Genomic DNA, 11,834 nt, shown 5'->3' with positions numbered 1-11,834 from the left:
GTTCATATTTTAAGAATCAAGATACTATATTTAATGGTTGTCCATTTGAAAAACAACATAAGAATGGTTTCCTGTAAGAACATAGGAAAGGAAAAGAAGGATTATTGAAATAATGCATACTTGTATGTGTGGGCTAATAAATGAAATCACTTCAGCCATCCTTTTATTTTCTTATCTTCATTTATGATAGAACAAGATTTGTGTGGATTTATTTCACAACAAAGAAAAATGGGGAGTTTGAATATTTTAGAGTGTTTAAAACATGGTTGAACTGAAGGTAATATTATACATCAAGATCCTTAGGTCAATTCAAGGAGGCGAATATACATGGGTCAATCTTTGTCACATTGTGACAAAGAATGTTGCAATATGAAAACCAACCATGGTCAACCATGTTCAATATTTGTCGCATTGTGAAAAATATTGTTTCAATATGAAAATCAACCATGGTCAATATGAAAATTAACTATGCTTAGTCATGGTCAATCATGGTCAACCATGTTTTTTTTAAGGTTTATAATATTGAACTTAGAGTTTATATACCTTGGATTTACAATATTAATCCCTTGGGTTTATAATAACAATCCCTTGGTTTTATTAATCTAAGGGTTCATATTTGAAGGGTTTAATATTATTTAAAAGGTTTATACTATTAATCCTACAGCTTAATGTAAATCTCTTAGGTTTATATTCCATCAAGTTTATAATATAAATTCCAATCACGATCAACCATGGTCCAATGTCGCATTGTGACAACGATTGTCTCAATATGAAAATCAACTAGGTCAACAATGTTTATTTTAGGGTTTACAATATTTATCCTAGAGTTTATATACTTTGGGTCTATAATATTAATTCCTTGTGTTTAATTTTATTCCCTTCAGTTTATAATATCATTCTCTTAGGTTTATAATCTAAGCGTTCATATTTGTATGGTATAAAATTATTCATAGGGTTTATTATATTAATCCTAGGGTTAAATATAAACCCCTTAGGTTTATAATCATGGTCAGCCATCGTCAACCATGGTCTAATATCACATTTTGTCAAAGATTGTCTCAATATGAAAATCAAACATGGTGAACATTTGTCAACCACCGTCCACCATGGTAAATAATGGTCATCCATCGTCCAATGTCACATTGTCACAAAGATTATCTCAATATGAAAATCAACCATGGACACACATGTACAACCATGGTCCAACATCATGTTGTGACAAAAATTGTCTCAATATGAAAATCAAACATTGTCAATCATGGTCAACCAATGCTGCAATGTCACATTGTGACAAAGATTGTCTCAATATGAAAATCAAGCATGGTCAGCAATGGTCAATCATGGTAAACCATATTTATTTTGATTTTGATTTAATATTTATTATATGGTTTATTTACATTGGTTTATATACCTTGGTTTATAATATTTATCTTATGGTTTACTATAGGAATTTATCAATATGAAAATCAATCATGTTCAATGGTCAACCATGGTCAATCATGGTAAACATTGGTCAAATGTGGTCAGCCATGGTCAACTATGGTCAACCACAGTCCAACGTTGCATTGTGACAAGGGTTGTCTCAATATGAAAATCAACCACTGTCAACCATGGTAAACCATGGCCAACAATGGTTACATTGTGACAAAGATTGTCTCTTAGTCCAACGTCACATTCTAATACGCATGGTCAACCATGGTCAATCACAGTTTTCATTGGTCAATAAAGCATGGTCAACCATGGTCAATCATTATTAAGCATGGTCAATAGCCATGGTCATATTGTGACAAAGATTGTCTCATTGTCAAATGTCACATTGTGACGACAATGACCATCCATGGTCAATCATGGTAAACCATGGTCCAATGTCGCATTGTGGCAAAGATGATCTCAATATAAAAATAAACCATGGGCAAGCATGGTTAATCATGGTCAACCATTCTGAACCACGGTCCAACGTCACATTGTGACAAAGATTCTCTCAATATGAAAATCAGGCATGGTCAACCATGGTTCCACATCACATTTTGACAAAGATTGTCTCAATATGAAAATCAAGGATGGTCAAAACTGGTCAAACATGTTTGTTTTAGGGTTTATTTATCTTAGGGTTTATATACCTTGGGTTTACAATATTAATTCCTTGGGTTTAATATTATTCCTTTGGGTTTTTAGTATTAATCCCTTGGGCTTATTAGTGCCTTGAGTTTATAATATTAATCCCCTAGGTTTATTAATCTAAGGGATCATATTCATAGGGTATAACATTATTGATATGGTTTATAACATTATTTGTAGGGTTTGATATAAATCCATTGGGTTTAAAGTATAAATTCCTTGGGTTTATTAATCACATTGTGACAAATATTGTCTCAATATCAACCATGGTCCAATGTCACATTATGACAAGGATTGTGTTAATATGAAAATAAACCATGCTCAACCTTGGTCAACAATTTTTATTTTAGGGTTTATATACCTTGGGTATATAATATTAATCCCTTGGGTTTAATAGTATTCCCTTGGGTTTATAATCCCTTGGGGTTTTGGTATTAATCCCTTTGGTTTATAAGATAAATCCCTTAGGTTTATTAATCTAAGGGTTCATGTTCCTAGGGTATAATATTATTCATAGGGTTTATAATATTAATCCTAGGGTTTAATCAAAATCATTTGGGTTTATAATCATGGTCAACCAACATGCAATGTCACATTCTGACAATGATTGTCTCAATATGAAAATCAATCATGGTCAACCATGGTCCAATATCTCATTTTGAGAAATATTTTCTCAATATAAAAATCAACCATGGTCCATCATTGCATTATGACAAAGATTGCCTCAATATTAAAATGAAACAACGATAGCCATGGTCAACCATGGTCCAACATTGCATTGTAACAAAGATTGTGTCAATATGAAAATCGACCATGGTCAATCATGGTCCAACATCACATTGTGATCAATATTGTCTCAATATTAAAATCAAACTTGGTCAACCATGGTCCAACATCACAGTGTGACAAAAAATTTCTCAATATGAAAATCAACCATCCTCAACCATGGCCAATCATGATCAATCATGATCCAACGCCTCATTGTGACAAAAAACGTCTTGATATGAAAACCAACCATTATCAACCATGGTCCAATGTTGCATTGTGACAAAGATTATCTCAATATGAAGATCAATTATGGTCCAACGTCAGATTTGTGACAAAGATTGTCTAAATATGTAAATCAATCATGGTCAACTATGGTCAACCATGTTTGTTTTACGGTTGATAATATTTGTCTTAGGGTTTCTATTCCTTGGGATTATAATCATGTTCAACCATAGTCAACCAAGGTGCAACATCACATTCTGACAATGATTGTCTCAGTATGAAAATCAAAGATGGTCAACCATTATCAATCATGGTCAATCATGCTCCAATATCTCATTGTGACAAAGTTTTTCTCAATACAAAAATCACCCATGGTCAAGTATGGTCAACCATGGTGCAACACCACATTGTGTCAAAAGATTGTTTCAATATGAAAATCAAACATTCTCAACCATGGTCCAACGTCACATTATGACAAATATTGTCTCAATATGAAAAGCAACCATGGCCAACCATGCTAAATCATGTTCCAACGTAGCATTGTGACAACGATTGCATCAATATGAAAATCAAACATGGAAAACCATGGTTTCACGTTGTATTTCAACAAAGCTTGTCTTAATTTGAAAATAAATTATGGTCAACCATGGTCAATCATGGTCCAACATCACCTTGTGACAAAAAATGTCTCAATATGAAAACAAACCATTTTCAACCATGGACAATCCGGGTCAACCATGGTTAAATGCCGCATTGTGACAAAGATTTTCTCAATATGTCCAACATTGCATTTGTGAAAAAGATTGTGTGCATATGAAAATCAAGCATCCATGTTTTTTTTAAGGTTTATAATATTTATCTTAGTGTTTATATGCCTTGGGTTTACAATATTAATTCCTTGGGTCTAATATTATTCCCTTCGGTTTTTATTATTAATCTTTTTGGTTTATTAATGCCTTAGGTTTATAATATCAATCACTTGGGTTTATTAATCTGAGAGTTCATATTCCTAAGGTATATTATTATCAATAGGATCTATAATATTAAGCTTATGGTTTAACTACATATATTTATTAATATTAACCTTTAATATTGAACTTTAAATTTCGTTAATTTTTATCAATATTAAATTTTATTAATATTAATCTTTAATTTTAATATTAATATTAAATTTTAAGTTTAATATTAATATTAATATTAACTTTTAATTATTAATATGTTTAATATGTTTATTAATATGAATAATACTTTTAGTTTATAGTATTGATTCTTGAGTTTATAATTAAAAAAAAAATCAGATTTATTGATTTTTTGGGTTTATTGATTTGAATATTAACTTTCATATTAAAAATTAAATTTTATTAGTAATATTACTTTTTATTATTTTGATTCATTTTTATTAATAGATTTTATTAACATTAATATTAATATTAAATTTTAATTTTAATATTCATCTTTAATTTAATTGGGTAGCTAATTGATATACGCCTTTGATGTATATCAATCATCTATTATATATATATAATTCCTATGTTATATCATAATTATACAAAGAACGATATACCACTTCAATTAGTTTACTGAATTAGTTTATAAACTTAGCCATCTTTATGTATGAATGAAATAAGAAGGATACTGTCGTAGTTTTTAATGGTTGCGAAAATTATGAAGCAGCAAAATAAAGCTATGGCTTAGTTGTGACCGTCATATAAACAAAAATCAGTTTAAAGGATAAGGGAATTAAAATTATTGAAGGATAATTATCAGTCATTTTTAAGTTGATTGTAGATTTTTTAAATTTTATAAACATGGGTGTGGTTAATTTTTTATCATGCCTATGCTTACCAGATTCTCCAATATTCTAAAAATCTGCCATCGATTTAAACTCATCCATAAGTATCACATAAAAAAATAATTATCACATAAAAAAATAAATACAATAAGATCAGCAGAATAAAACAAGAAGTTCGTAGTGGCTGCAAACGTTAGTAACACGAGAAGTTCTTGGTGACTGCAAACAATACCAGAAAGAAGAATAATTACTATATCTCGGTCCTAACTTTGAATTTCAATGACAGTAAGAATTTACAAATGATGTAAATAAGTAGAAAAGGAAAAAATAGTATGAAAATTGGAGAGGAGACCGAATGAAAACAATTAATCACATATATTTTATTTTAAGTTATATACATTTTATTTTAAATTTTATTAGAGAAGAAAAAAATAGTATGAAAATTGGATAGGCGACCGAATGAAGACATTTAATTATATATATTTTATTTTAAGTTACATATCTTTTTATTTTAAGTTATATATTTTTTATTAATTTTTATATTGAGGTGTTTAATTTAGAATATAAGTTTTAAAATTTAATTTACTTATTAGTAATTATTATGTATTCTGATAAAGATTTAATTTCTACAGATTATTTTAAAATATAATTTATGATTTAGATTTATCTCCAAAGTAATTATGTTTTTCATTTTTATTTTAATTAAATTGATTAATTAAGTGTCATATTAAGTGAATTATGGTTTTCTTAGCATATGATATTGATAATCATAATAGTGCCGCATAATATTCTTGCAAAGTCTATTTACAAATTAAGAATATTATGGTAAAGTGAGAGTAAATTTCCGTGTTTAAGAACCCTATTCCATATATTTTAAATCTATGTTTAACTTATAAATTAATTTGTTTTAGAAATAATAATAATAATAATTTATTTATTTAGTTTTTATGGTTTTTTTTAATTGTAGCAACTTAAAACCTATCATGAAGTAAGTGTATTCATATTTAAAGTGTCACATAAATAAATTAGTAATATCCATGTTGCTAAAATCACTCTAAATAAATTAGTAAAATTTTATGCTGCTAAAATTTATAGCTTATCTTTTAGAGATTTATGAGAATCATACATTTGAGTTGTGAACTCTCTACAATTCTGGTGCCTTGAAAATTTTTTTAGTGTTAAATCTATATAATCAAAAAATTATTTTAAATAATAAAAAAATATAATTTAACTGAAAATTATTTTCATAAATTCTCATTAAAAACTCTATAACACATCATAATTAAACAACACTTTATTAAAATAAAAATATTACCATGGCCTATTTTAATCCAAAGATTAACATGCCTCAACGTCATAAACAAGATTAACACGCCAGAGTTGATTTGGCTGAAAAACGAGTTGACCATTTAACTACATAGTGCTAGCATTAGAGTTTATGACTATAACCAATCTACGGTTGAATATTTAGCCACTGAAAAGTTTAATACAATCACGAATATTTAGCTCTGCATAAGGAAGTAGCATTTATGCTTATAAAATAGAGCATAATTAAATTAATTTTTATTACAGTAAATATATAATACATTTAAATGGGGTTTTTACTATTTAAATTAAAGGAAATTTTAGAATATTCGTTTAAAAAATTAAATATTCACAGTTTTTTGGGTTTATTTTTGAAATTGTTAAATTTATTATAATAAAAATTATAAAAAATTAATGTATATGAATAATTTAGATAATAGAAAATTTATAATATATATATATATATGATTTTTTTATTAAAAATTATGAATTTTAAAGTAAATTACAATTTGGAAATAATTTTTTTTTTCAAAATTCATAATATTAATATTATTATTTAAATAATAAAAAGTTATATATATATATATATATATATATATATATAAATTTTTTTAAATATCAACTTTAAATATAAATTAGAATTTGGAGATCAGAATGTGATGACCCCGTAAAAATGTAATTATTTAAAAGTTACTACAGCAAAAACTGAATTAGAATGATATTGAAGGATTTATTTTCTTTTGAGGATATTCTGTTGATTTTACATGTGCATTAAAATAATGATTAAAAGAATTAATCATGGAGATATCTGAATTCCCAAAAGGGAACTGGAAAAGAAAAGTTAGTTAATAAACTAGAAATAACCACCTTCCCTAACTGGAAGGGTTTCCAGGGAAAAGGGGAGGTTGGTTGAGAAAACTCTGGGTTGTAGAGACAGGCAGAGAAGGAGAAAGGGAAGGAAAAACCCTGTATGGACTAAGTCTGGTAAGGACCAGATAGTCAAGCACACAGTGCTGGCTTACTGAGGATAGTGATCCGGTAAGCGGAAGCTTGGGGGGAGACTCAGGTCTCGAAGGACTGGTCTCACGGCTGGGTGGATAACAAGCTTTACACAGAGATTTGGCAGGAGACTTGTTCCAGACTCACCTTACCAGTGGAGATCAGGTAAGTAACGGAACCCTCATGTCCCCATAGTTATCTGTGTAACTTATAGTGTAACTGTGATTGTCTGTGCAATAATTGTAAACAGTATATAGTGTAACTGTGATTATAGACAGCCTAGCTGTAAAAATCGAAAGATAGTGTAACTATGATTATCTGTACAAATTATAGACAGTATAGCTGTAAAAATCAAAAGACAGTGTAACTATGGTTATCTGTACAAGGTTATCGACAATATATCTGTAAAAATAGAAAGATGGTGTAGCTATGACTTTCTGTGCAAAAGAAAACTATAGACAGTGTGTCGGTAAAATTCGAAGGACAGAGAACTGAGATCATCTGAACAAAAAAGGCAGTATATTTGTAAAACAAACCTTATCTCTACAAGATAAATGGGTTCACAGTCTAGGAGTATCCGAACCAAGAAAACTGGCTATTCATGCAGATAATAAACTCTGGGTCGATATCATATCTTGACCCTAATGATCACAGTCAGCCGTATAGTTCTCGTTATAATCTTAAACAAAATGCCTTTTCCTATAACCTCAACCAGCTGGACGGTGTCAAATAGAGATTTTAATAAGATAATGAGAAGGCATGAATAAACTCTGAACCTTGAACCCGGTCCAACCGTAGCAGGGGGGGTTCTGGCGATTCCATAACAACAGAGAAAACCTAGATAATATCCGAATTTTAAGACCTGAACAGTTGATAGCTGAATATTACAATGGTTAAATATGTGAATCTTTACAAAGATGAGCCAAGAGCCATGCAGTAATACCATATTGACATTCCGGTAATATACAGCGGAAATAATTAAATCGTGTCAAGGAAGTATCAAGATATACAATAGCACTAAGGCCGCAGAAGTAATGTCTGCTAATAATGAACCAGAAGTCTATAACCATACGGTATAACCATTATACAACTTCCAGATCCTCAGGGTTTCCTGTCACAGATTACCCATAACTAGTCGACCATACATCTATAAAAATCAGATGCAGGTGCGACAATTCTTTAACTATATACAGATCTGTAAATACATCAACGATATGGAATAGACCCTTAAATCATACTGTAAACAAAATGCTTCTATGCCGTAATCAAACAAGCAAGATTCCAAAATGAGAAACGCATTACGCATCGGGTAATAATCAAACCCTATAGTTCATAAAAGAAAACCATTCTTATCAGCATGAGAAATAAACATAAGCGTAACACAGCAGTGAATTATATTAAAATTATAGGCCGCAAGCCATATGAGTCCAAAGTTAAACAAGCGATCTGGCTTCCAACCAGGGCTTCATGATAATTATAATACATGGCTATAGCTACAGTACATTCAGCAAAACAAAAAAATATTAAACAGCTGTCTAATAGAACCAAGTGAAAACTTCAGCTTCGGGACCAAGGGTAAAAACCCAAATCACCGCAAACGAAGAGGTGCCCAAATTCCGAAATCAGTCCCAGAACATTTAGAACCAGAACAAGAGCATCGGTCCATCATGACCTGCGGCCAACTGTGCAATAATAAGGTCGAGGTCTCATTCTAAGCACAGAGGAAAACCCCTGGCAACCCGAAGTGAGACAGAGGTGAACCAACTGAAACTAAACCCTGGAAACCAGATAAATACCTTTGTAAACTCGGCGTGCCTCATCTGGAGGGATTTTTCCAAAGCCGTAGAAGCTGGGAGATGCCCGTTCACAACCTGTCAAGCAATGGATAAAATATTAGACTTTTGCATAACAATTAAACTCAAAATCGCATCATATCTTCTAACTGATTGTGTAATTACCTGGCCGATTTGAGAATGAAAAACCATGGAGCGGAAGCCCCTCTAGAGTAGCGCATGTGCCTGGAATAGCGGTGGTCTCGGCGCGGAGTTATGGAGTAAAACCCTTGCAGTGGTAAACAGAGAGCTGGGAATCGCTGAGCAGAGTGAGGAAACCTTCGAGTAATCCAGAGGAAACCACGTATATACTCTACCTGCCAGCGGTGGAAGCGTGGAGCAATTTTGACCCTTGATCTCATGCAGAAAACGCACACCGTTGATGGAGGCGACATTACCCAAAAGCAGGGCGTGGGAAAGTCCCAAGCTCATCAACCATACCCCTGTCACGTGATCAGGCCGGTGGAATTCAACGCTGTTTCCAGATGTCCAGCGCAGGAGGCGCCAACCAATGTGGGCAGGATAGTCTTGATACGCTCGAGGGGAGATCCTATACCATCGTATCGACAATAGACTATAGACAAGTATTAAACATTGATTAAACATTGGTATGACAAACGTTACCTGCCACACCATATACCGCCTCCGGTTAGGCATGTATACGAGGTGGTGGCTATACATGCAAAGTTATATATTTAAATAAAGTGCAGGCGCATAACCATAGTGTGGACACTATATAAAAGAATTTTATTTTTTTGGTATATATGTATTAGCATGTAGATATGTGACAATTGGTATCAGAGCCCATATTACCCATACTGTGGCCTCTGGGATGTGAATGAAGTATTAAAGATGAGAAGGTCATTATGACATTGATATTCTTTTTGGGATAACAAAATTGTGCAGGTAGCTCACAATGTTAACTGTTTCATGATCAGACCAGGCCAGGGACAGGCTAGTCAGAGGAAAGAAAAGAGCAACCAAGGTATCACAAAGTAATAGTTAGTATGCAGGGAGCTGGCAGCGCACCGCACAGGTCCGCAGCCAATTGGGGACCTGCAACAAATCTTGGAGACAACCCAGAGTTGTGGGTGCAGCTGGGTGAAGAGACCCGCAGCACGAATATGGCCATACTAGAAACAGTTCAAGAGCTGAAAAATGAAATGGCTCGGCTACGGGAGGATAATGCACGATTGACAATGGAGCAGGAAAGGATTTTAAAAAGTTTGTCTGACAAACAGAACCTGCCATTAGCTAACCCCAGCGCAGAACAACAGAGAATGACGGAGGAGCAACGTTATCAAGCAGAATCTGAAATCCGTGAAGAAGGAGAGGACCAATCTGATAATGCATCAGAACAGCAGACCTCAAAGCATCAAAAGTTGGAATTACAGGGAGAATTTCGGAAGATTAAACCCCCACACTACGATGGGGAACAAGAGGAAGCAGCTGAGGCATGGCTAATCAATATGAATAAATATTTTCAGTTATATGATTATGATCATAACTTGAAGGCACGATTGGTTATCTTCCAGTTACAAGGGAAGGCGACACTGTGGTGGGAGGAAGTTAAAATCGTTAAAGGGGTAACTGAACGAACCATAACGTGGGAAAAATTCCAGAAATATTTTAAGGAGAGATACTTGACGGAACGCTTTTATGATGAAAAGGCAAAGGAATTCCATGATCTGCGATTGGGACAACAGACTATGGATGAGTTCATCAATCGTTTCACATCTTTGCTCCGCTATGTACCCTACCTTAAAGAAGAAAAAGCCAAGGTGCAGCGGTTTGTTAGCAGTCTACCCATGTATATGAGGGAAAGGATTGAATTTGACAATCCTAGAACCATGGATGAAGCTATTCGCAAGGCCAGAATCTGCTACCAGCAGAGCAAACAGAAAGGGGACAGTTCCAACAGAAAATGGAATGAGAAAAAGAATAGTAAAATTGTTGGAAATAGTAGGGGAAGTCGAAGCGGTGGAGTCAAAGGAAGCAGCAAGGGCCAGAACAGTAGAGCAGCACCGAGAGGTTCATTCAGGTCCAAGCCCATCAGTGAAACCAGAATGGGTGAACAACCCGCCAAGATGGATACTGAAGGAATAACCAGACCCCCAGTGCAGTGCTGGGGTTGTGGCGGACCGCACTACGTCAAGAATTGTCCGCAAAGGAAGGGAACTGACCAGATATCCCAGATTCATGAGGCATCAACCGTGGGTGACGTAGGACGAAGTATGCCAAGAATTAACGCAGCCTTGGACGACCGCCAGGCAGAATACCAGCCCACCATGGTAGAGTTTGAAGGTAAAATTTTAGACCTTTCCATCACTGTTCTAATTGATCCTGGAGCTACTTTAAGTTATATTAGTCCAAAAATAGTTGAACAGTGTAAATTGCAGCCTGAAAAATTCAGGAACCCTTGGCTGGTACAGCTAGCTACAGGGACTAAAAGACGAGTAATGGCAAAAATCAAAAGTTGTCCTATAGTGATAGCAGGATAGCCAGTAGTGGCAGATCTGAACATGCTTCCACTCGGGTCCTATGATGTCCTAATTGGGATGGACTGGCTAGAAAAGCATTGGGCTTTAGTGAATTGCAAAACGAAGGTCATACGGTACAAGGATGATGCTGGAATAGAACAAGAAATGCAGGGAATTAAACGACCAGTGCAGGTCCGGCCAATCACTACATCTCAGCTGGAAAAATGCATCCGGAATAGATGCCAAGTGTATGCTATTCAGGTGGGCTATGCAGAAACTAAGAATAAGGTAAACCCGTTAGACCACCTCCCGATAATA

This window comes from Pinus tabuliformis, chromosome 4_2, assembly GCF_031772625.1.
Source record: "Pinus tabuliformis cultivar Carrire ecotype Pingquan chromosome 4_2, CPIR1, whole genome shotgun sequence".
In the NCBI taxonomy this organism is placed as follows: Eukaryota; Viridiplantae; Streptophyta; class Pinopsida; order Pinales; family Pinaceae; genus Pinus; species Pinus tabuliformis.
This window is presented reverse-complemented; position numbering follows the sequence as displayed.